The sequence below is a fragment of the Colobus angolensis genome, unplaced genomic scaffold, assembly GCF_000951035.1.
Source record: "Colobus angolensis palliatus isolate OR3802 unplaced genomic scaffold, Cang.pa_1.0 Scaffold307, whole genome shotgun sequence".
NCBI classification, from domain to species: Eukaryota; Metazoa; Chordata; class Mammalia; order Primates; family Cercopithecidae; genus Colobus; species Colobus angolensis.
Window position 1 is genome coordinate 1,741,558 of NW_012116344.1, and position 24,713 is coordinate 1,766,270.

Below are 24,713 nucleotides of genomic sequence, written 5' to 3' on the forward strand. Positions count from 1 at the left end.
ACTCACTAGTGAGATGACCCCAGTACCTCAGTTGAAAATGCAGAAATCACCGGTCTTCTGTGTCCTTCACGCTGGGTACTCTTATCTTTATTCTTTTCTTCTTTAAACTTGCTTTGAATGTATTTTGCTCTGTTTCTTATTTTTTAAGTTAGAAGCATAGAATATTGATTTGAGAACTTTCTTCTTTCCCAATAAATGCATTTATTACTGTGACTTTCAGTCTAATCACTTCCTTAACTGTACACAACAACTTTGATCTATTTGTGCTTTTATTTTCTTTAAGTTCTACTTTTTATCTATTTATCTTGGAAGTTTCTCTTTGACTCACAGATTATTATTATTATTAATTATTATTATTATACTTTAAGTTCTAGAGTACATGTGCATAATGTGCAGGTTTGTTACATATGTATACTTGTGCCATGTTGGTGTGCTGCACCCATCAACTCGTCAGCACCCATAAACTCATCATTTACATCAGGTATAACTCCCAATGCAATCCCTCCCCCTCCTCCCCCACATGATAGGCCCTGGTGTGTGATGTTCCCCTTCCCGAGTCCAAGTGATCTCATTGTTCAGTTCCCACCTATGAGTGAGAACATGCAGTGTTTGGTTTTCTGTTCTTGCGATAGTTTGCTGAGAATGATGGTTTCCAGGTGCATCCATGTCCCTACAAAGGACACAAACTCACCCTTTTTATGGCTGCATAGTGTTCCATAGTGTATATGTGCCACATTTTCTTAATCCAGTCTGTCACGGATGGACATTTGGATTGATTCCAAGTCTTTGCTATTGGACTCACAGATTATTTTAAAATGGGGTATGTAATATGCAGATGTTTGCAGATTTTTCAGTCATCTTTCTATTATTGATGTCTAGTTTAATTCCATGAAAGTCTGAGAACTTTGTAGAGTTTAATTATTTTAAACTTCACAAAGTTTTTTAAATGATTCAGGTTATGGAGTATCTTGGTAAATGTACCACGTGGACTTTAAAAGAATGGGTATTCTGTTGTCACTGAGTGTAGTGTTCTATAAACATCAATTATATGCAGTTGGTTGATATTTTCATTCAATTCTTCATTGTCTTTGCTAACTGTCTGTTTTCTAGTTCTCTATACTACTAAGTGAAATGTTGAAATCTCCTAATATAATCACAAATGTTTGTATTTGTCCTTTAATTTCTGTCATTTTTGCATATTTAAGCTCTGTTGTTAAACACACATGCATGTAGGATTGTTACTGTTATTTCATATGCAAGGACTCTTTATAATTTTCTCTGCTCCGAAATGTTCTTCTCATATTAGTATAGTCTCTCAGGCTTTTGTGGGTTAATGTTTGCGTGGGACATAATTGTCTATCCTTTTTCTTTTCATTTATCTATTTTGTTATCTTTGAAGTGAATTTGCTGTGGACAGCATTTAGTTGAGTCATTTTTAAAAATCTATTTTGAAAATTTCTCTTATTTAATTGCTGTGTTTAAGATTATTATTAACAGATTTGTATTTAACTCTACTATTTCATTGTCTGCTTTCTGTCACTTCTGTTTGTCATTTGTTTCTCCTTTTTTGTTTTCACTGAGTGACATTTAAGTTTCTTTTATTCTGTTTTAATTGATATATTATGGATTTTACTTTATCTATTTATTACTGCCTGCTCTTATAATTAAAATATATACACTTTCTTTTTATGAACTTCTAAGAATTTTAGTACATTATATAGAAAACTTAGCATCACATAGGTCCCCTTACCTTCCTTCCTTTACGTTATAGTTTTCATATTACAGCAACTACATTAAAAACGTTACCAGAGGAATGTTGTAATTTTTGCTTCAAACGTGGAATAGATTTTTAAAATTTGAGAAGAGGAAAGTGGCCTATTATATTTATCAAGATTCTCCTTTATTTCTAAAATTCCAGTGACGTGCATTTTAAATCTTTTATTATTGTCACACAGATCTCTGGGGCTCTCTTCATTTTTTCCCTCTCTGTTTTTGCTATAAGCCCATCTAATGAGTTTTACATTTTGGTTACTATACTTCTCAATTCTAAAATTTCCATTTGATTCTTCTTTTTATATGTTATTTATTTGTTGACTTTCTGTTTTTCCATTTTTTTCAAGAGTGTTTACTATTGCTTCTCAGGTCTTTCAAATAATAGATGCTCTGCAGTCTTTATCAGGTAATTCCAACATCTGTGTCATCTTGACATTTGTGAGTGTTAATTGTTTTTTCTCATGCAAATTGAAAGTTTCTTGTTTTGTTTTGTTTTATTTTTTTCCCATGGCAAGTAATTTTGGCTTATTTCCTGGATATTGTGAATATTATGTTTTGTTCTCTGGTTCTTATCTAAATTCTACAGCAAATGTTGATATGGTTCTCTTAGTGGCAAGGCAACCTGACTAAGTTCAGACTACAAGTTTCAACTTGCCTTCTGTGGGCTGTGAATTCAATCTCAGTTCACTGCTCAGTGCCTCATAGTGCTTTTCAGATTTTGCCCACATGTGTGCCACCCTGTGGTGGATTTGAGACTTGGTCAATGATCTAGTTATTAGTTCTGTCCTCTAAATCTTTATATGCTCAGTAGAATCAGATCCATTCATGTGCAAACTGAAGGTGAACCCAGGATTTCTTAAACTACTTTATGGGGGATGTCTTCTTGGTTTCCTCCCTCTTCACAGGCTCTCAGGTAAAGCACATCCAGTGGTTTTTTGCCGACTCCAAAGGGTCCCTGGCACTTCTCTTTTTGGCCCTCCAGAGAAAGTATTGTGACTTTATTTTTTCTGCCCTGCCATGCACTTCCATGACTACACTTTGGGGTCAAGTGGAAGGAGGATACATGAAGAAAAAGGCAATGGTAGCTCTCTCCACACTCCTGGGTTCCCAATCCCACTGAATAGCGAGGCTTCTGTCATTTGTTTGTCATTTGTTTCTCATTTGTTTGTCATTTGTTTCTGCTGTGATATTACTTGGAGGATAAACAATAGCAACACAACATTGACAACAGAGGATTTCCACATTCCTTTTGAGATTTCAGAGTTCCTTTCTCACCTCCTGGAGCCAAAACTGGAGAGTTTTTCCTGGAGGCCTCTCTGTTTGTGCCAATGACCATCTCTCAGTTTCAGTTTGAATTGCATTCAGCCTAGGGGATAATGTAGGGAAAAAATGCATAAACTCACCACCATTTGGTGTTGCTTTGAATTGTGGTCTTCTTTCCAACCCATTTGCTACTATTTACTTTTCACTGTTCTAAAATATCTCCTCCATATATTCTCTCCTGATTGTGTAGTCACAGCAATGGGAAAGACAACAGAAACATAGTTACTCCAAAGGACACAGAACTGGAATATATCCATTAGGGTTTTGTTTTTGCACTTTTTTCAGATTTTTATTTTGAACTGAAAACTCACAGAAGTTGCAAAAATAATACTGAAAGTTCTTGTGTGTGCTTTCCCTAGCTTTCCCCAATGATAACATCTTACATACAAGAGTACATTTTCAAAACCAGAAAATTGGTAATGTTACAACACCATTAATTAAACCATAGGAATTATTTGACTTTTATCAGCTTTTGTTGGCGGTGGTGGTGATGTTGATGATGATGTATGGTACTATGGAATTTCACACGTGTAAATTTCTGTTGACACCACCACAATCAAGATATAGAACTCTTCCAGCACTACAAAAAATCTCCCTCATGCTGCTACCTCTGTATAATCACACTCTCCCTCTGATTGTAATCTCTGGTAACCATTGATCTATTCTCCATTACTGTAACTTTTTCATTTCAAGGTTGCTCTATAAATGGAATCATACACTATAGCCATTAGTTTTTAACAGAATCCGATCTTTGGCACCTCGTATTTTATTGCTATTAAACATTCAGACATCTAGCAATATTCCTTCAATGGGACAAGGACTGTAAAACTCTGTACCTCAAGTCCCTCTGACAAGTACAGGTGTTGAAAAAAGAGTTATTATAGTATAGGACATATTTATTGACTAGGTTCTGTTAAAGGATCACATACCCCATTATTGTTCATTTCTGACAGCCCAACTGTTGGCCTGTTGGAGTCAGAGAAAAACTAGCTTTCACTGGACTCATGGTTTCAGGTCACAAGCTATGACGAGGAGACCACGCTTGTCTCCTCCCTTCCCCTGTCCCCCTGTGCCACCTCCATGAGTGTGAGGTCGGAGAACAGTGTGCTGGCAGAGCACAGTGGAGCTGTTCAGAAAAAGGCACATTTAAAGACACCTATTATCTCCATGCCTTTGTCAACAAAACATTTCAATTTCTGATGAATCTCTCTGTGTTCCTAGATTCATTTTAGGTGCAACAAAACAGATTGTTTCTTTGTTTGCTTTTCTATTTGCTCATGGTTATTACTTCCCCCTGAATGGTTCATCATAGCAGCAGTCATAGAGTAATCATCTGACAGTATATTATTATTTATTATGTATCGAGTGCCATAAAGGCTCATAAAGCTTACCAGGTGCCTATAAGGATACCAGTCATTGGCTGCAGAGCACACAGCTGCACTTAGGCACTTACTGGGGAGATGCAGCGGGCGGTCCAAGGATGAGGCAGGCAGTTCTGGGGAGAAACTGATTCCTTCCAGCTTCCCCCTAGCGGGGGAACGTGGTTGCAGAGCTCAGGAAGCTCCATGCTGTAAGGACACAGAAGAGGAAGTGAACAGATAATGCACTCCTAATGTGGGTTTCATAGGCGAAGGTGGTGGTGCCTGCAATAGTAGGAGAGGGGCAAGTCTCCTTTAGTTATAAAAGCACAACTCTGATTCTCATATATTCTGAATGGGATTTTGTAGTCCTGAGAGAGGATAGGGAATGAAAGAAGGAAGGCAAAGATAACTTACATTTATTATCTATGTGCCAGCACTGATTTGGGCATTGGAATAGAGAGGAATGAAACCCATGGTGTGTTACAAAAAAAAGACAAAAGATGAATAAATAAATACATAATGTAATGTTTAAGAAGGAGACTGAAGTTGAGTAAGGAGATCAAGCATAAAAAGATGGTCATTTTCGATAAACCAGGGAAGCGTGTTCTGAGACATGTCCTTTGAGCAGAGACCTTAATGAACTGAGGGAATGAGCCATGTAAATATCTACAGAAGGGCTTTGAGTAAGAAGGAACAGCACATGCTAAGGCCCTGGTTATGCATACTCTTGGCAAGTGGAGTGGCAGTGATCCATCAGTGGGACTGAAGCCCAGTAGACAAAGGGGAGGGTGCTAAAGATGAGGTTGGAACATCAGCCATGGGCAGACCATGTAGACTGTGGGGGAAAATGGTGAATTTGTTCTCAGGGTGTTGGCAAGTCATTGAAGGGCTGAATTAGGGAAACTGCATGAATCTGTTCGTGATTTTAAAAGTTTACGTTGGGTGCTGTGTTAATGTGTGGAGAATAAACAGGGGTAGGTGAGCATAAGAATGAGTCTGTGTGTCCATGAAAAGCACTTACCAGGCTGACATACCCATTACATTTCATTCCTATGAAATTCTACCAATGTAGTAGATAGGTAACAATAATCTCCATGTGACAGAATAGTCGGTGACTCAAGCAACTGCTGTAGTTTACTCATGCAATAAACAGGAAGTAGGCACTTGAACCCAGGGCTGACTGACTTCTGATCTCTCCTTTTATCCCAGAAACAGCTTGGCTGTGGATACCTTGCTTTTGAGAGCCAGGAAGGGTCATTGCCCCTGCATTCTTGTCTCTATCCATTCTGTTTCCTCCTTGGGTGATGGAGACCAGATTAGTTTGTCTCAACCTCATGATTAAAGTTTAGATTCCATTGATCCCTCCACATTTCCCTTTGCCAGTGTCCTCCCAGGTAGCATCAGAAAACACACTGCAGTAACAAAGTGAGTATGGCCCTTGGTGAACACTCTCCTCCCCATCTGGGATTGCCACTTCCCTGTTTAAAACACCAGACACAGGCAGAGAGTCTCTTCTTAACTTTCCAGTACTATCTTCCCAAGAAGTGTGATTTCCCTAGGTTTGCTCACCCTTAGAGCTCAAATTCTGAAATTAACTGGCATTGTCTGTCAGCAAAATGGTAACTAATATGAAATCTGTTAGAAAATTATGATGTTTGGGAGGCCGAGATGGGCGGATCACCTGAGGTCAGTAGTTCGAGACCAACCTGGACAACATGGGGAAACCTCATCTCTACTAAAAATACAAAAATTAGCCAGGCATGGTGGCACATGCCTGTAGTCCCAGCTATTTGGGAGGCTGAGGCAGCAGAATGGTTTGGGTTTAGTGGTTAGGGTATGCAAATTAAGCTGACAAAAGACAAATGAACAAAAGGTGAAAAATTGTGGGGAAGTGACTACATAAAGGAAAGGGGAGTTTTGGGCTTTTAGGGGCAGTAAATTATGTGAAGGTAAATATATGAGAGAACTAATGTAAGATAAGTGTTATTTTAGGAAGGTTTGGGCAGACTCATTTTGGTGCCAACTTTCCATCTTTTTCATGACCATAAAACTTCCCCAGAGAAAGGATTTATGGTGGTCCTCATTTCTCAGAAGTTTCTGCATTTAGTCAGATAAGAGAAGCTCCAAGAAGGCTTCTTTCTGCATCTGTTGATTCACAATTGCCTTCAGCTAAAATTTGTCCATATACCAAAGTGGAATATTTTGAGGTAGCATATTCCCCTTCATTATATTTGACTGGGGAGTAGCATGCAGCCAGCTTTGTTCAATCAGTTCTACTTGAAACTGGCTAAAAGTCTTAGCAGAGTCCTGCATTCTTCCTGAAAGAGGCAATATGGTACAGTCAGTAAGAATCTGGCCTCTGCAATCTAATTGCTGTGTTTAGAATCCTAGCTCTATAACTCACTATTGAGGGATTTCTAAATTATACTTTATCTAATTGTTGTGTTTAGAATCCTAGCTCTATAACTCACTATTGAGGGATTTCTAAATTATACTTTATCTAATTGTTGTGTTTAGAATCCTAGCTCTATAACTTTGTACTACAAGGAATATTTTGTGTGTGCTTCAGTTTTATAATCTGTTAAATGGGACAAAAACGAGATATATGTAGTGTGTGCTGGGTGATAGCTTCTGCTGCCATTAACTATATCAAGGATGAGCCTGAGCTAGCTGCACCAGCCGCTTTCTCCAAGCTCACGAGCCTGAGGGAACTTAGTGCAGTTGTTTTTAAATACTACCTGCCCATGTCAAGAAGGAAAGAGCTGCCCAAGGCTGATCTTGCCTCCTGCCCTTGCCCTCTCTACTGCGGTGACTATGGAGAGGTTTGTTTTAAACCTCCTGCTTGGGGATATACTCCAGTCTCAGAAGGGCCACTGTGCTTTCTTCCTGGGGGCAGGGGCTCTCTTTACTCTTCTCCCTCCTGGGCTCTGCTCATAATGGCACTTCACAACTGTTCCTTCATCAGTACATTCTCTTGGCGTCTGCAAATCCCAATCAGCCAGGAAGATTTTCCAAATTCACAGTGAGGTTTGTATATGAACAAATGTTCTTTTTGACTATGCCTTATTAGCCTATTGATGCCCTTCTGGAGGTTCAGATGTGCCTCTTTATTTTCCCCGGGATGGAAATAACGTATCATTTAGAAATCCCTCAAGTTTATTTTTTTCACTTTTGATTGCAACACAGGTCTGATGAAAATTTCCCCTATTTTTATTACCTATCAGTCTTTCCAATAGAATTAATAGAGAGAAAGGCAGTTAAACCATGTGCTCAAATTGTACTATCTTACCCAAAGTCCTATGAAAGAAAAATTTTGTTACATATGTTAAATGATATGGAGCGCATATCTCCCCTAGATAAACCTTGGAGTCTCTAGGTTAAGTCTTCCTGTTTGAATGTATCCCCTTTCCCAGAGCAGACTCAGGTGGACTCTGGAATTTGCAGGAGGCAATAAATCATTTCTTACATATAGCAGGGGCAGTAGTTCATTTTTAATCTTCACTTTGACCAAGCTCGGGCCCTGACACATGATCTCAGGCATGAGATGGGTGTCTGCCTTGGGCTCTGCTCTTGCAGAGTCACTATTCTGCAGGAATCAGCTTTGCTTCTTATGCCCAGGAGGACCTGTGGCAGCAGCTCACCTTTCAGGGCCCTGGAATGTAAATCTCATGAAGACAGGATCTGGGCACATTCTGTTCTTTGCTCTCTCTCTCATACCCACATCAGTGTCTGGCACATGGTAAGTGCTCAGCACTTACTGAAAAATGAATTAGTACAATCTTTTCATCCTGTGTTTTGTGAAGGTGTTGCTTGCCTATAGCAGATTTTAATGAATTTTTTCACCTTTAGCTATGACAAACTGTGGTATATAGTTTAATATAAATGGATAATTAAGAAAAAATTATAAATCAGTCTATAAAGAAATTAACATCTTGTGTTAATTAAGAACTTTCTTGCCTATCAGTCTTCTCAATAACTGTGTACTCTGGTCCTTGTGAAACTGAAGGCTGACCTGATTAAGCTTGCCAAACTTAACCTGCCTTGCTTGCTTTTAACTGCTTACTTCTAGTTGATCTTAAACTCTTATAGCTAAAAGTCATGTAGCCAAACAATATGTAACTCAACTCTCACCAGCTTCCTTAGAGATAATATATCTGATGTGTATGTCACTATGGTAACAGTTGCTTTAACTTGTTTTTCAGGAGCTAGGGGACAGCTCTTGTCTGGTTTCAACTGATTGAGACCACCAACCCTTCAACTGGGCCTGCACAAATGCCTAAAATGTTATCTTTTGCCATCAGAGGGCCAAAACTCCTTCCTCAGATCATGCTACTGAACATGTGTCCTATGAAGAGTCATGATCCTCAGTTACACTTGCAAAGACCATCAATTACATCATCTTTCCCCACTACCAATCACCTTTCCCCATGTCTGGACCATCTTAATCCTCTATCCCACAAATATCCTTAAAACCCCATCTTCAGGGAGATGTACTAGAGACATGTTCTCCCATTTCCTCACTTGACTGCCTCATGAATAAACTCCCTTTTGTAAAACTCATATCAGTGATTGGCTTGCTGTGTGTGGGCAGAATAAGCCTGGTTAGATATCACTTATTAATCTAATAGTCCATGGACAAATGGTGAGTGCTCATTCTGATCAAATGGGGCTTGGCAGGCTTTATTATATAACCTAGCAGCTCAACAAAATTATTCTGTCTAATTCAAGGAAACTTTGAGTTGGTATACATTCCTCTTCAGTCTTAGTGAGATACTTCAGAACTTGGATTTGGTTGAACTTCGGAAGTTCCTATTTTTCAAAGATGTTAACTCTAGAAAATTGCTGAGAAATCCCTGTTTTTATTTGATTTCTCCTCTGCTTCAGTTACTTTGTCTACTTTTATTCAACGTCCCAGGATTTCTTGCCTAAGGATATCAGTATCCTTCTGAAGAACACTCAGGAGAACGGTACGTGAAGGAGGAGACAGAGCAGAAAACTATTTTTCTGTAGAGATATACCTGTGCTGGACAGGATTTCTAAAAATGGCACTCAAGATTCCATTCTGGAACCTGTGACTGTGAAAAGATATTATCCCCGTGGCTCTGTTATGTTGTATAGCACAGGTGATCTTGAAGAAGGGAGATTATTTGGGTTGACCCAGTCTAACCATAAGTCCTCAAATGCACAAAGCTTTCTCTGGTGTGACAGAGGTTCTTTGCTTGGCCAAACATTAGTCAGTCTCCTGAATCTTCTCCCAGGCCCATCTATGCACTTCCTTAGAAAATCCACTTTTAGCAAGAACCCTGCTAAGTGAATTTAGCAAGAACTCCCCACCCTTGATATCTGATTGGACTCCTCATCCTCCACCATCTCCCAGGTGATATCTGATCATCCTGGACTGTCTTCAGCAAGAAACCTGTTAGGTTGGTTCAGCCAGAATTTCCCTTACCCCTGACGTTTCCTCTTCGTAATTTTTCATCCACTGTTCCCACCCTGCTTTCCGACTATAAATTCCCACTTGCCCATGTCTCCATCAGAGAACTCATTGCTGCAGTCCCCACATCTGTTGTGATGGCCCCAAATAAAGTCTGCATTAATGTGCTTTAATAAGTGTCATCGAATAATTTTTTATTTAACAGGAGAAGAAAGCAGAAGGCAATGTTAGATGTAAAAAGAAAGGCCTCAAAGCACTGTTGCTGGTATGAAGATGGAGGTGAGCATATGAGAAGGAATGTGGGCAGTGTGGCACAGAATGGCCCCAACTGACAGCCAACAGGAAAGGAGGATTTCAGTGCCATCATCGCAGGAGCTGAATTATACTAACACCCTGAATGAGGTGTAAAAACCATTTCTCTTCCAGAGCCTCCACAGAAGGGCCCAGCTTGGTTACATCTTGGTTTCTTTCCTGTGAGACTCTGAGTATGAAACCTAGCAGAGCCCTCCTGAACTGGACTTCTGACCTATAAAAGTGTGAACTAAGGAAAAGAAGTTTTGTTTTTTGCTGCTAAACCAGTAGTAATTTTTTTTTTTTCATTTTATAAGACTGAGTTTCATTCTTGTTGCCCAGGCGGGAGTGCAGTGGTGCGATCTCGACTCACTGCAACCTCCGCCTCCTGGGTTCAAGCGATTCTCCTGCCTCAGCCTCCTGACTAGCTGGGATTGCAGGCATGCACCACCATGTCCAGCTAATTTTGTGTTTTTAGTAGAGATGGGGTTTCTCCACGTTGGCCAGGCTGGTCTCAAACTCCCCTCCTCAGGTGATCCGCCCGCCTCGGCCTCCCAAAATGTTGGAATTACTGGCCTAAGTCACCATGCCAGACAACCTCTAGTAATTTTTTTTTTCCTGTTACGGCAGCACTTTTATTTTTCCTTACACAATGACGTGTTGCTGGGGCCTCATGTTCTCACATAACAGTAGAAAACCAAAATTTGTTGTCATCTCTTTAAAGAATTGAGAATTGCATACAAAAAAACCTTACATAAATTAAAAGGATGAACACATTTACAGGTGTAAATGCGAACCGCTTCCAACTCAAGGCAAGTAACAGCCCACGGTGTTCTGGCAGAAAACGTCAGCTAAGAAAACTGGGTCCTATGGCTTGGACTTTCCAACCCTGACAGACTGGCAGTGCAGAAACTGGTTCAGAAGCCCTTGCCAGCCTCTAGAGAAATCCCAGAACACTCAAGCCCTGACACATTAATACCCTGCACAGATCAGAGACTGCTGGCCACGCAGACTCACCAAGCCACAGACTTGTCTTCCACAAGAACGTTCTTACCTCAGCCACGAAGTGACCAAGCCACATGTACTAAAGATTGAACTCAAAGATATGTACAGGGTATTAAGCAAATACCAAGGAGAACAGTTAACTTGAATACACGGTCAAAATCAGCAACAAGTTCCACAGTGCCTAAACTAACGAAAGAAAAGTAATACACATTCTTTCATGTGTAATTAAGTTCTAAATAGAATAGGTAAATGGAGTCTCTGAATATCCTACTTTAAAAAACTAAATTAGAAGGTGGACGCATTTGTGCCATAAAAGATTCTTTACATCACAAAAGGTTGAAAAGTCCCCTTCAAAGAGCACTTAGCAGAGTGTTTGTTTACAGAGCATGACTTGCTTAACAGAGGAAGAAACTGAAAGCTGAAGTGTTATATTGCTGACTAAATAGCAATCATAAATGAAGATAAAGTATGAGATTATAATAAGAACAAATGGACATTTCCACATCCATTTCAGATTTTTTCCTTTTAAATAGCCGGACATGAAAATTCCAGAATCTACCCCCAACATCCTTTCAAGTCACATCTAGCTCAGGTAGGAAACTGCAACTCAGGAGACCTTAGAAGTACAAAGAAGAGACAAGGAGTTCTTGCCTTTGGGCTCTTTTCTCCCAACTACTTGGCCTCTTAATGATTACTAACATTGAACTTTTGACCGGAGGAGCAGAGAAGGACAAGTATGGAGAAACTCAGGAGTTAAGGTGAAAAATCCTAATAACAAGGCTCTTGATTCTGAGGAAGAGAAAAGGGGGGGACCCTTTGTCAGTCCTCTGCTCTTAGGACCACACCAGGCCTAGTTGACTATGACCTCATTAAATTCCGCACGAGGTGCAATTTGCCCTGACATTTCAGGTAAATAAGCTAAGAAGGCTCCAAGATGAAAGCCAATTTGTTCAAGTTTATGAAACATTTAAATAAAGGGCAGACTCAGTTTGGTTCCTGAGCTCATGAAATTTCTGTTATAAAGTGGCCTCTCGGCCGGGCGTGGCGACTCACACCTGGAATTCCAGCACTTTGGGAGGCCAAGGAGGGCGGATCACCTGAGGTCGGGAGTTTGAGACCAGTCTGACCAACATGGAGAAACCCCATCTCTACTAAAAATACAAAAAAATTAGCTGGGCATGGTGGCCCATGCTTGTAATCCCAGCTACTCGGGAGGCTGAGGCAGGAGAATCGCTTGAACCCAGGAAGCAGACGTTGCGGTGAGCTGAGATCAAGCCACTGCACTCCAGCCTGGGCAACAAAAGCGAAACTGTCTCAAAAAAACAAACAAACAAAAAAAACAAAAACAACAACAACAGCAACAACAAAAAGCTGCCTCTCCAGACATCTGCAGAGGTGGACCAGTGGTGAGGAGAAGTAACGAAGTCAACGTTAGAGCAAGAGCAATTCTACCTGTCACAGGGACCTTAAGGCTCAGACTGGGCTGCAACAAACTCAAGATTTTCTCTAAAAGATTCCTAAGTGCTTTGATACCCCCTCCTCCTATATACATTAATAAAATGTATATTTGTCCTAATAATTAGTTTTCATAATTATCCTTAATGGTTAAACTTAGGATTCAATTGATCCAGAGACACATTAGGTGCAAGTAGCCTGTCTTCAATCAAAACCTAAGGTGGAACTAGGGAACATACATTGCTAGGATCTCCGATTGCCCTAAATCCTAATTTTACCATTTAGCGTACTATTTAAAGTTTCAAATTTTATTCAAACCAGGTAAACATTCTCTTACTTTCCAAAGTAATTACAGCTTGGTGAATACTGAGCTATTCATCATAAGCTCAGTCTCACTATATACTTCACCTGGCATTAGGTAGGCGCCCCCTAAGTATTTCTTGAATTAACAGTATTGGTCTGCAGCTAACTCTGGTCCTTTCACATAACCCCATGGGTTCCGTGAAGCAATCAGTCATGCACTCACCCAGTCTTGGACTCATTAAATCATTAAATAATTAAAACCCTTATGGTCAGGTTTATTAAATTTATATTCATTTCCCTCACTCTGTTGAGTGATTTTTTTTTCTTTTTGTAGTTCAAATAAGGGTTTAGCATTTATTAAATGATTTCTATGTGGCAAATAAATTCCCATGAAGTATTTACTAATTTTGATACTGGTCTTATGCAAAAGGTTATATTTGGTGCCAGTAGGATACTGAGCATACCGTAAACCACACATTCATGTGTTCACTTATTCATCCAACAAATATTTACTTAGTGCCAGTTGTTTGTCACACACTATGAATGCAAACACAGAGGTGATTGACAAGTCTTCCATCCTTTACAGAGCCTTCAATATATGTGTGAGAGAAAGAGGAATTATAAGCAAAATATGCCTCTCTAACATACTGGCGATTTTATTTAAAGTTCAAAGTTTAAAACACAAAGGCAGACTCTGCCCCTCCTCTCTACTTTTCCCACCTAAGAACAAGCTCCTTTACAACACACTTTCTTTTATTTTTTTTTTTAAATTATATATATATATATATTTAAAATTTAAACTAGACTTTTACTACTTTATTGCTTTTTTATTTTGTGTTATCCTTGCACAGCGACCATACTAACCTTCTCTGTATTGTTTCAATTTTAGTACATGTGCTGCTGAAGAGAACACATCAACACACTCAGAGATAGAGCCCATAGACAACGGCACCAGAGGATCTAGGAGCAGATTTCACCCTCCCCATCAATTTACCTTCCCATATTTTCCCACCTTTTGGAAGCCTGAAGATGCTTTCTTCTTTTTCTTATCACTATGTAGGATTTATGGCTCTTTGTTAAAATATTATTTAAGCAAGGACCCTAAGCCACTGCCTTGAGAAAGAAACACTTTTGAACTGAGACCTTTCCTGCATGATGGGTACAGCACGTGTTAATAAACTTCTGCTTGTTTTCCTCGCTTGTTTAATCTGACTTTTGTTTTCAGGAGAGTGTCTCAACAGCGTCTCTTTAAGAATCTAAAAAGGGAAAGGACAGAAATTATGTTTCCTCTTTTACAATTTGGCACCCAATATGGGGCCAACAGAGACACCCTGACTACTCCAGGACCTACAGGTGAAATCATGGGAGAACTGGCAGATGCAGCAGAAAAGGGTGAGATTTCTCACCAAGGTCAGCTTCTCTCAGGTTTCTAACTGTGGTACCTGGCCAAGAAAGAAGGTAAAACGTTTTCCTTGTCCCTCCCTTTCCAGGTTCAGATTGATAGGAGGAAAACATTTACAAATAATAATAAAATTAATTCTTTGAATCTGTGGCTTGTAGATTTTTTTAAGTACCTATTTGGTTATTGATCGTTAGTTTTACAAGGATGATCTTTGCTTTCCTTGTCTCTGACTTTCTGAGTGGTTTTTCATAGGAGGATCACAATAAGATTCTTCTTTCATCTTGTTTCATTTCTTGGGAAGCTTGGCTTTGTAAGCAGCAAATTTATTCTGTGGTCTGTGCCACCTTGAGGGCATAAATTGTCTGGCCTATGTCAGGTAGCCAGCTGCGAGTCCCACTGGGTCCAAAATGTCTGTTTGTCTAAATGTGCTGGCTCTCAGGATTTGTCTTAATTGTCTCAACCTTCATTGCCTTGCTAATAATAAAGGTCTTTACTTTCTTAGGCCATCTTTGGAAAAACTTTGGATCCTGAAGGGGATTGCATTTTTACACCATCTTAGGGGATATAATTTTTGTGTCTGGTTATAAGCCATAAAAAGACTTACTGATGATAAGTCACAACTATAGTAAGTTTACTTTGGAAACTGGGACTTTTGTATCTAGAAGTATTTTTTTTAAGGGATTCTTCTTAGTCTCTACGAGATGTAAATCTTAACCATGACTTTGAAATGTCTAGGGAATTAGATAAGCAGCATTCCAACTGAGATAGGATTTGAAACAGAGTTAAAATGCTTTGAACCAACCCCAAAGTTCCTTTCCTCAGAAGGTGCCTTTAGCTCAGGAGAGAAACATTTCTAAAATTATTCATTTTAAATAATCAAGGTATAACTTTGATTTAAATTTTGGCTTACATTTAGAGCATAAGAGGAATTTTTTGTTTTTTCTTTTAGCTTCCTTTCCTAAGCTAAATGGAGCAATATACTTAGAAAAACAAAAGAAACAGTTTATTAAAACATTTTAAAGACAAAGAGTTTTAAACAGTGATCGCATTATACCTCTAATAAATATACCCACTTACATTAAATTTACATAAAGACTCTTTCTTTATGTAAATTTAAGAAAGGAAAAGGCAAGAAACAGGAATGTTTGCTATTTGCCCAGCTAAAATTTGATAAAAAGATTTTAAGAGCTCTATAGTCAAAAGTCACCTTAATTAAAAGCCAATATTTAGGCTATATGTGTATGCATATATTTTAAAAACCCTTCTTCTCTATGACAACTATACGCGCTTCTTCTGTCTGTTTCTCCTCTTGTTGATATAGTTTCTGCCTCTAAGACTTGTTCTTCCATTTACTTCTGTCTTTCCTCTTGCGACCCACAAGGTTGCAAGAGGAAAGATTGCAATATTGTAGACCTAAAAAAGATTTCTAACAGCCCTGGGATCTTGGGAGGAAAACAGAAAAGCCAACACAGCCTCCTCTTTTGGGGAGGAACCTCTGTTTTTCCTCATGGAACCCCAAGAGTTGCGGATGGACAGGTTCCTGTCAGCTGTAAAGCTCTATCTTCTTTTACACTGAACTCTGTGATTTCTCTGGCTTTTATATGCATGCATGTGTACATTTGTAGGTTGTATGTTGTGTCTATGTGTATGTATATGTCTATACATATGTTTGTATATTTTCTACATGATACCAACTTAACTTAAAGATAAATGAGTGCTCATATATTAAATAAATAAGCCCAAATATTTTTCCAGTTCATGTGACTTGAGTAAATCGTTTGGGGTAAAGAAGGGTAAATAAGACTAGTTTAATATTGTTGGTTTAGTAAAAATAACAATGTCTTCTAAGTTTATCAGCAAAATATTCATATGTTTAGCTTTCAGGTTCTTGCTTTTCTGATACTTACCTAATCTAACATACAATAAAACAAAAATGATTAATAGAAAATTTAACTTGAGATGATGACCAGAGTTGCCTAAAGTCTCATAAAATTTTCCAAACATAATTGTTAAAATTAAATAAAATAGATTTGAATAAAAGTTTATAAGTAAAATTTTAATAATAATTATAAATTTTTAATGCTTATTTAAAAAGCTTTTCAAGTCTTTTAGTAACCATACCCTTGGAGTTTTTTGCTAAGCTAAATTAAATAATTGATATTCATTGAATATCTAGATCATTTCCAAGTAAGATATATTGCTAAGATATTACTAAATATGAGTGTAAAATTACATAGTTTAGGCTTTTTATTTCAGAGAAGAAAAGATATCTAGACCTATTAGTAAATATATCCTGTTCCACTGAAAAATGGTTCCATTAGAAAGCTTATGTTTCCAAGGATTATAATATATGTATTCATAAATTGTTAGTATGTGACTGAGTTAAAAATTGTTTACTGCTTAGATTTTCACTATGAATTAAGGTTAAGAATTAAAATTCTGACTAATATATGGTAACCAAAACTAGAACTTAAAAAAAGAAAGGAAATAAATTACGTTTTCTCCTCTACAATTATAAGAAAAATGGTAAGTACTTCTATGTTGGCAAGATTTGGAGAAGAAATGTAAACACAGAGAAAGGACCCAACAGAGATAGAAGTGGGTAGGGGAATGATGAAAGGCTCTTCAAAGGAGTCAAAGCATGAGTGGAGTTGTGAAAAATAAATAGGAATCATCCAGGTGGATAGGGAAGAAGTGAAGGACAAAGCATATACGTTTCAGTGTGATATTCTAAGGGACAGATTGGGAAGCTCAGACGTGGCTGACAGATGTGTGAGAACAAAGCATAAGATAGAGACAGAAAGGTCCGTCTAATTCCTGGGTGCTTCCGGCTGTGCTCACACAAGGGCTTGGCAGGTAAACATGGTGCCCAACAAGGTCCTGGCAGAGAAGCAAAGCTGACGGATGCCAGCTCCTGCTTGAAGTTGGGCATTGTCCCTGTAAGGTGAGGATAAGCTTGCATGAAGCTAACCATTGTGGTTGGCCCAAAAAGAGAGACAGGCCACAGGTTGTGATGGGAAGCACTGCAGACATCTGCCACACATGGTTCATACATGCGACTTTGAGACTAGGTTTTCCTTGATCCCCAGACATTGCCAGGAAGCCCAGGAAACCCAGCTGAGGTCAAGATATAGTCTAGATGGGACCTGAAATAGTCCAGCCCAAGGGCCAATAAAGTGGAGAAGGGTCAGACAAATGACTGCATTTCAGGTCCTGCTGAACCTTCTAGCCCCTAGGACCTTGCTAATTTGCCAGAAATCCAAACATGGCTTCCTTTTTGAGACAGGTAGAATCCCAACTCAAACACTGGTGGTGGAAATTTGTAGGGCACAGTGGGCAGACGTTGGAAGTGGATAAATCTGGCCTGGACAATGATTTCAGTAAAAGAAACCTGAAACCTTTTTAGCAGAACATACAGTGTTCAGTTTTTCCAACTCTACACCACTCCCTATTCCACTCTGCTCCTTTAACACATTCATCTTCCTTTCCCGCCCTCAAGGTGTTTGAGTTTACCACTTTTGTTGGAGAGTAGATAATGGAACTCTAGAAGACACCAGGTCAGCCTGAGGAAGACCAAATAAAAAGAATCAGAGAAAAAGAAGTCAGGGGCATGAGGGAGGCCAGGAAAAAATACTGTAACTGCCCAATGGGTTCACCTTGTGCACTGCCTAGACAAAGCCAATTTATCAAGAAGGGGATTGCAATAAAGAGTAATTCGCACCTAGCCGACTTTGTGGGAGAGCAGAGTTTTATTATTACTCAAATCAGTCTCCCTGAGCATTCTGGTATCAGTTTTTAAGGACAACTTGGTGGGTAGGGGGAAGTCCCTGAGCCAGGAGTATTGACTGGTCAGGTAGGAGATGAAATCATAGGGAATCGGAGCTGTGTTCTTGCATTGAGTCAGTTCCTGAGTGGGGGCCACAAGATCAGTTGAACCATTTTATCCATCTGGGTGGTGCCAGCTGATCCATCAAATGCAGGTTGAGCAAAATATCCTAAGCACTGATCTCAGGAGCAGCTTAGGGAGGGTCAGAATCTTGTAGCCTCCAGCTGCATGACAAACCATCATTCCTAATCTTGTGCCTAATTTGTTAGTCCTATAAAGGCAGTCTAGTCCCTAGGCAAGAAGTCTTGTTTTTTGGAAATGGCTGTTATCGTCTTTGTTTCAAACTATAAATTAAGTTCCTCCCAAAGTTAGTTTAGCCTATGCCCAGGAATGAAGAAGGACAGCTTAAAGGTTAGAAGAAAGATGGAGTTGGTTAGGTTAGATCTCTTTCACTATCTCAGCCATAATTTTGCAAAGGCAATTTCAACATGATCATTCAGCAGAGAGAGGAAGGCATAGACAGCAAGTCTGACGTCAGGGACTGATCAGGCAAGTTGCACATTTAAAGCATCCGCTGGGTGCAGCACTGAACAAAATCAAATCAGATCTTGTCTAGTGACTGTACTAGAAAAGCAATCCTTGTGGCATCACCAGGAACTTGGAAATGTAAGGACTAAGTTCAGTAGAGTCAATCTGTTTTATTTTAACCTCTTCACCAGGACTCTCATTAATAAATTTGGGATTTTGTGTACATGGTCCAGAACCAAGCCTAAAGGAAGAACACTGGTTATTTCCCATAAGTTTCTATTTCTGCTCCTTTAATGTAAAGCTTTACATCCACTTTCCCCAAATTGGGTCCAGTCTGTTCTGCACCTTTCAAGCTTCACTTCCCTGCCTAGGATACCTTCCTGCTGCTTTTGTTCAAGGCCAAGGTAATTTGAGACATTTCTGAAAACTTTTATCAATTTCCCTATCCAGGACATTTGGCCGCTTTGCTTGACAGCTGACACAGCTTGTGTGAAGCGTAGGCTTTCCTTTCTCCTAGTTCAAGGGCATACAGGCAGAGCTTCCTAACATCTGAAAATGGGAAAAATTTTGCAAAGATTACTCAGCAGCAGCCTCAAGGGTGAGAGACTGTCTGATATGGTGCCTGGGGGAGTGAGAGGGCAAGTGCTCTCAAACTTCCCCTAACTCTCCTAATAATAGGGTGTCATTTTTCTCCTCCCTGAGTGGGAGGGAACTGAGAATAATGAAGGTAGCTGTGCATTTGTAAAAACTTTACCCCACCCTGTCTACCCTACTTCTGTTGATTCTTTCTATGTGATGGAGCCCATGGAATCAAAATTCTCCCAGAAGAGCCTACATTTTCACTCTCTTTTTCCCAACTATTCTTTCACAGTTGGCTTTCTGGATGAGAATGATCTCTAACATCCGTAAAATAATTTCTCTTCACATCTGTGTAAGAATCTCTTACATCTGTAGAAGGTTTGCGTATTCATTATCTCATTTGATCCTTACAACTGTCATGTATAATTATGCTAATGATGACAAAAATCATTTAATTCTTATTCTGTTCCATGTACCACCCTAAGGTTATTTACGCCGCTAAATTTGATCCGTCCAAACCCTATCATGGATAAATTTTATTAATCCCATTTTTCAGATGTGGAAACTAAAACCTAGATATGCACATAGATGACTCAGGCAAGGGCATCCAGCTTTTCAAGGTCATTTTGGTTTTTCTATTATAGAGCGGGGACCAATGATTAGGTGCCCTGCCTTTTCATCTTGTGCTTGTATTATACCAGATTGCTGCAAACCTAACTTATAGAACAGTATTTCCCAAACTATAATAATGTGTTTAAGAGTCACCTGCAGATTTTGTTAAATGCAGACTCCAATTCAGTAGGTCTGGGTGAGGCCCACACATTTGCTTATCAGACAAGCTCCTGGCTGAGGACCCAGGGACCACACATTGTGCAACAAGGCATTAGGAGATCCTGGTTGCGACCGTAATTTCTTCAGTCCCGATTTTGAGATTAAAAAAAACACTTTCAAAAGAGGCATTTTGTCACCTGATCTTCATCTTGCTAGTTCTGACCATCCTACAAGAAACTGCTTTGAATGGACAGGTGAGCTGGCATTTAAAGGCAAAGAATGATCCCTGAGCTAGGGCCTGGAAAGCCTCGGAGAATCTGCATTATGGGGTGTCAGAATTCTTCTTTCTGGGAGCTAAGAAAATCATTGCTTACAGAGAAAAAGTCCAGGGCCCTTGTTCTCAAAGGCAGCTTTACTTCGTACGGGAGAAACATGAGGCTGAGAAAGAGATGTATTTTTTTATTCCAAAGGAGCAAAATTTTTCTCAGATTATCAAAGCATTGCATACCCTTTGGAAATCATTTGCAAGATATGTGAAACAACAAAAACAGTGTTTAACTCATTCCAGAGCTCAACATCTAGCAATAACCACTATTTATCACTGTTATGTATTTACAGTGAGTTTTTAAGCTAGATGAAGACATCAGCTAGTAGATAAAACAGTGGAGATTACACTGCACTTTTAGATTTATGTGCTGTGATTGGTTTAACAATTCTGTCAGAAGCATCACCTTGGGTTATTAAGGATTCTCTGTATGCATAATTTTTGATGGTGATGTAATTTTCCATTGTTTGTCCCCATCATGATTTCCTTAACTATTCCCATATTGCTGTTCCTTCAAGTTTTTTTCTAAGTTTTCACTGTTATGATTAATGTTGAAATAAATCTGTTTACATTTTTTGTTATTGCCTTACAATAAATCCCTAGGAGTGAACTTAGTGGAACAATGGTCTTAGACATTTTTAGTATGTTTGTTCCATATTGTCAAGTTTATTTCCAGAAATGCTGTTTTCTAGAAAGGATTTTTTTTTTTTTTTTCTCCAGGAAGTGTCCCTGGATCCAGAGACTGAGCCCACTATGAGAGCCTTCCTCCTCAGGGAAGCTAGCACTGTGTCTCAGCTACTTGCTTTGCAATTGTTTTCCTAGTCTTTCCTCCCTCTCATTATCAGAAAAGTGGCAGTGGAGGACCAATTTGGTTCTTAATGCACTCTTACTAATTGCACCGTATGTTACACATTTGGGTCACGGTAGTTTTGAATTCTTTTTATGTGTCTTTGGTAAAGAAAATGAAAATGAGCCAACAGAGAAGTGGATCATGCTGTGGGAAGCCCACTCCCCATGCCTCCACCTGCACCCTCCATCCCTGTAGGCCACCAGGACATGTGCACGAGAGGACTGGGAAAAAGACCCACTCAATATTGCCTTTCTGGTCCATTTTGGTAGTCTGACAGCTTAATTGCAGTTAAGCTTAACTGAAATTCAATTGCCTGTGCTATAATTGTGGGTGCTTCCATATCCCCAGGTTCTCTCTTGTTGTTGTTCAAAGTCACACATCTTTACATGTGAATACCATGGCCTATCCAAGATGTGGTGGCCTGTATCACCTGGCAGCCTTCTGTATTATCCTGGTATTTCCATTTTTGTGCGGTCTTGTCTGTACTGAGCATGAGTCAGGGCATATCACTGCGGACCCCAGGGAGCCCAGGTCTACAATGAAGGAGAAAGCATGTAGGAGACTTGGTTACAGTGATACAGATGCCAACTCTGAGGTGAGCAAGGAGGAGGCATGAGGAAGAAGATGAGCCGCAAATCCCGAGAGTGTGTTCTCCCATGTGGTGGGAGGAAGATCCTGAAGCACAAATCTGATAATCCCTCAGTTTGATCTCAGCCTGGCTTCAGACAGAGCCCAGATCCCAGACTAAGCCTGGATCTTGGTCACAACCTGGACTTACCTCTAGGCTCATTGAGCCCTGACACAAGCCCATGCCAACTTAGACTCTGGCCATTGGAGTAAATCACTACCTGGCAATCATCTGAGCCTGAACCCCAACCGAGAATAATCCTATTTTTCCATTCAAGGAATAATTATTTAGTACCTACAGCAAGCCTAATTCTGGGTCAGTCTCTGACTTTGAACTTCACCACCTCTTTTCAACATTAGTGTGAAATTTAATGAGAAAATACATGTGCCCATTAGTCAGTTCTGAAACCATCCTCATAAAATTAGTAAAATCAATTGCCAGATGTTTTGACAAAAGCAGAAGACTGGAATACAGTTACAGCTCAACATAATGGTTAACCAGAACACCCTCTGGCCCACTGACTTGTAGTAGCTTACTTCCCATAAGTCACAGACCAGGTCACAAGGCGCTAACTTTCCTTAGTTTTTTCTATAGATAACATCTTTATCATTGAGAAATCTCAAGTTTTCCATTTAAGATATTTTTCAGAACTCATATTCCAGTGAAAGTACCAATGTTAGCTAGCCTGAGGGTCCTCACCAAGGAGCTGACTCAACTGAAGAATGTAGTTGTTTCTACATCCTGATGATTTCACCCCCCCAACCCTTACCAAATGGTGACCACAATCTTCCAGCCCCTTTCCCTCCACAATTCCCTTTAAAACCCTAGCCCAGAACCTCTCAGGGAGGCAGATTTGAGGTTCTTCCTGACTCTTCATTTGGCTGCCCAGTGATCATGAAACTTTCTCTGCAGTAACTGCTAATGTTTCAGTGTATTGGTCTGTTACTGCACACTGAGCAAATGAGCCTGGCAGTCACGTAACAGCTCCATTACTCAGCAGTTACCGTTATGTACCCTTACCACAGCCTGAGCCCTCCTAACCCCAGTCATGGCTAGGGGGACAGTAGTCTTCTCAGAGTGTGGAGAGAGGTTCTGTAGGACTTTCTAGCAGTCCTGATAAAGGCTTGTTTCCACAGGACTTGCACACATTATTCTCTGGGTCTCATAGCTGATACATCCTGTGGAGTCACCCCCGCTAGCTTTGGTTTCTGGCCCATCCCCCTCTTTCTTTGCTTTTATCTCAGAGGAAGGACTCCAGACTTCTGGAGAAAACCTTTCTTTCTTCAACTTCCCTCCGCTCACAAGGCTACTTCCTCTAAACTCAGATGTTCTGAGTATAGGCAGGATGGCCCCTCTGGGGTCAGGAATAGGACATTTGCTTGCCTCTTCCAAAGGCAATCATATTTTCCTTTGACACTGAACAGAGCTCTATAACCCTGACTTGTGGCAGAATGTGGATGGAGGTTGTCACCTATTAGTGACTCTAAGTGACTGTTCCTGATTCACTTGGCCAGTGGTATTAGGCTCCTAGTGGCACAGGAGGGCATGATGTCATCAGCCTGGCTTCCTCCTTCAAGAGGAAATATGTGGGCATTCTGAACATTTCTGCTCTGTATGTCTGCCAATCTGGCACCCTCTTACCAGACACCAACCTTCAGAATGCATAAGCATTGCCCGTAACCCAAAAGTGATTCTGGATTCTGAATAAGCTCTCAGTCATCAGATCTCACTGGGAGTGTATCTGCAGGAACTGCTCATCTCTCTCAGAGATACAAGGGTTGGCAGACGTGGATATACTCTTTTTTACTTTGCAGAAAACTGGATCAGCAGAATCCACCAGGATAGGGCTTTTTTTATGTTAATGTTAGGGTGCACAAAACAATTCCCCAAAATATAGTGCTTGGGTATGCTGATTGCTTTTGAGAATTGAAAGGACTCAGAAATAAACCTCAGAACTATGGTCTCTCTCTGACCTTTTCCACACCTCCCTGTCTCTCTCACCCTTTTCCCTGAAGCACTTGGGAGGGAGTATCTCTGGAATTTCCTTATATGATTAACAAAACTTCTTTCCAAAAGTAATGCAATTGTCTTGAGTTCCTCCCTAAGAATCTTGTCAAATAACCAGGAAAGATCAACCACCTGAGAAGAGAAGAGACTGTAAGTCATCACCACACCCAGACATCATCTGCTCTTCTGAGAGCAGCTCCAAGTGATTATGTGGAAGACTTTATCTGCAAAATAAAACAACCTTTGTTCCTGTACAGCTCCACCTTTCACCTTCCAGTAATGTTTGACTCCCACCACCTGGGTCCATTCATTCTTTCTAATGATTGCTCCTCCAAAGAATTGTCTACATTTTCCATCAGGTCCCTCTTGTGTGAAGAAGGATGCATAAGCATTATACTACACTGGTTTTTTTGGTGATTACCCTGTGATTCCCCCCTGTACATGTTAATAAATTTGTATACCTTTTCTCTTACTAATATGCCTTTTGTCAGTTTATTTTTCAGTGTACCTTCAGAGGATAAAGGGGAACTGTTCCCTTTGCCCCTGCATTAACAACAGACTGACACAGATTCATGGAGATCAGCCACTAGGAGGGAAAGATAGTTGTTTTCTTTATACAAATGAATGGAAAGCTCATTTCACTTGATTCTTAATACAGCTGTTTTAAGTCAGTACAATTATCCCTACTTACCTGATTAAGAAACTGAAGCTCAGAAGATGTTGAGAAAATCGCATATGCTTACACAGTTATCAACACAGCTGAGATCTGAGGGGACAATTTCTGCACTCAAATGACCATGTTCTAGCACACAGAAACCCACAAATCAGTGTTTGTGGAATACTAGAATGAAC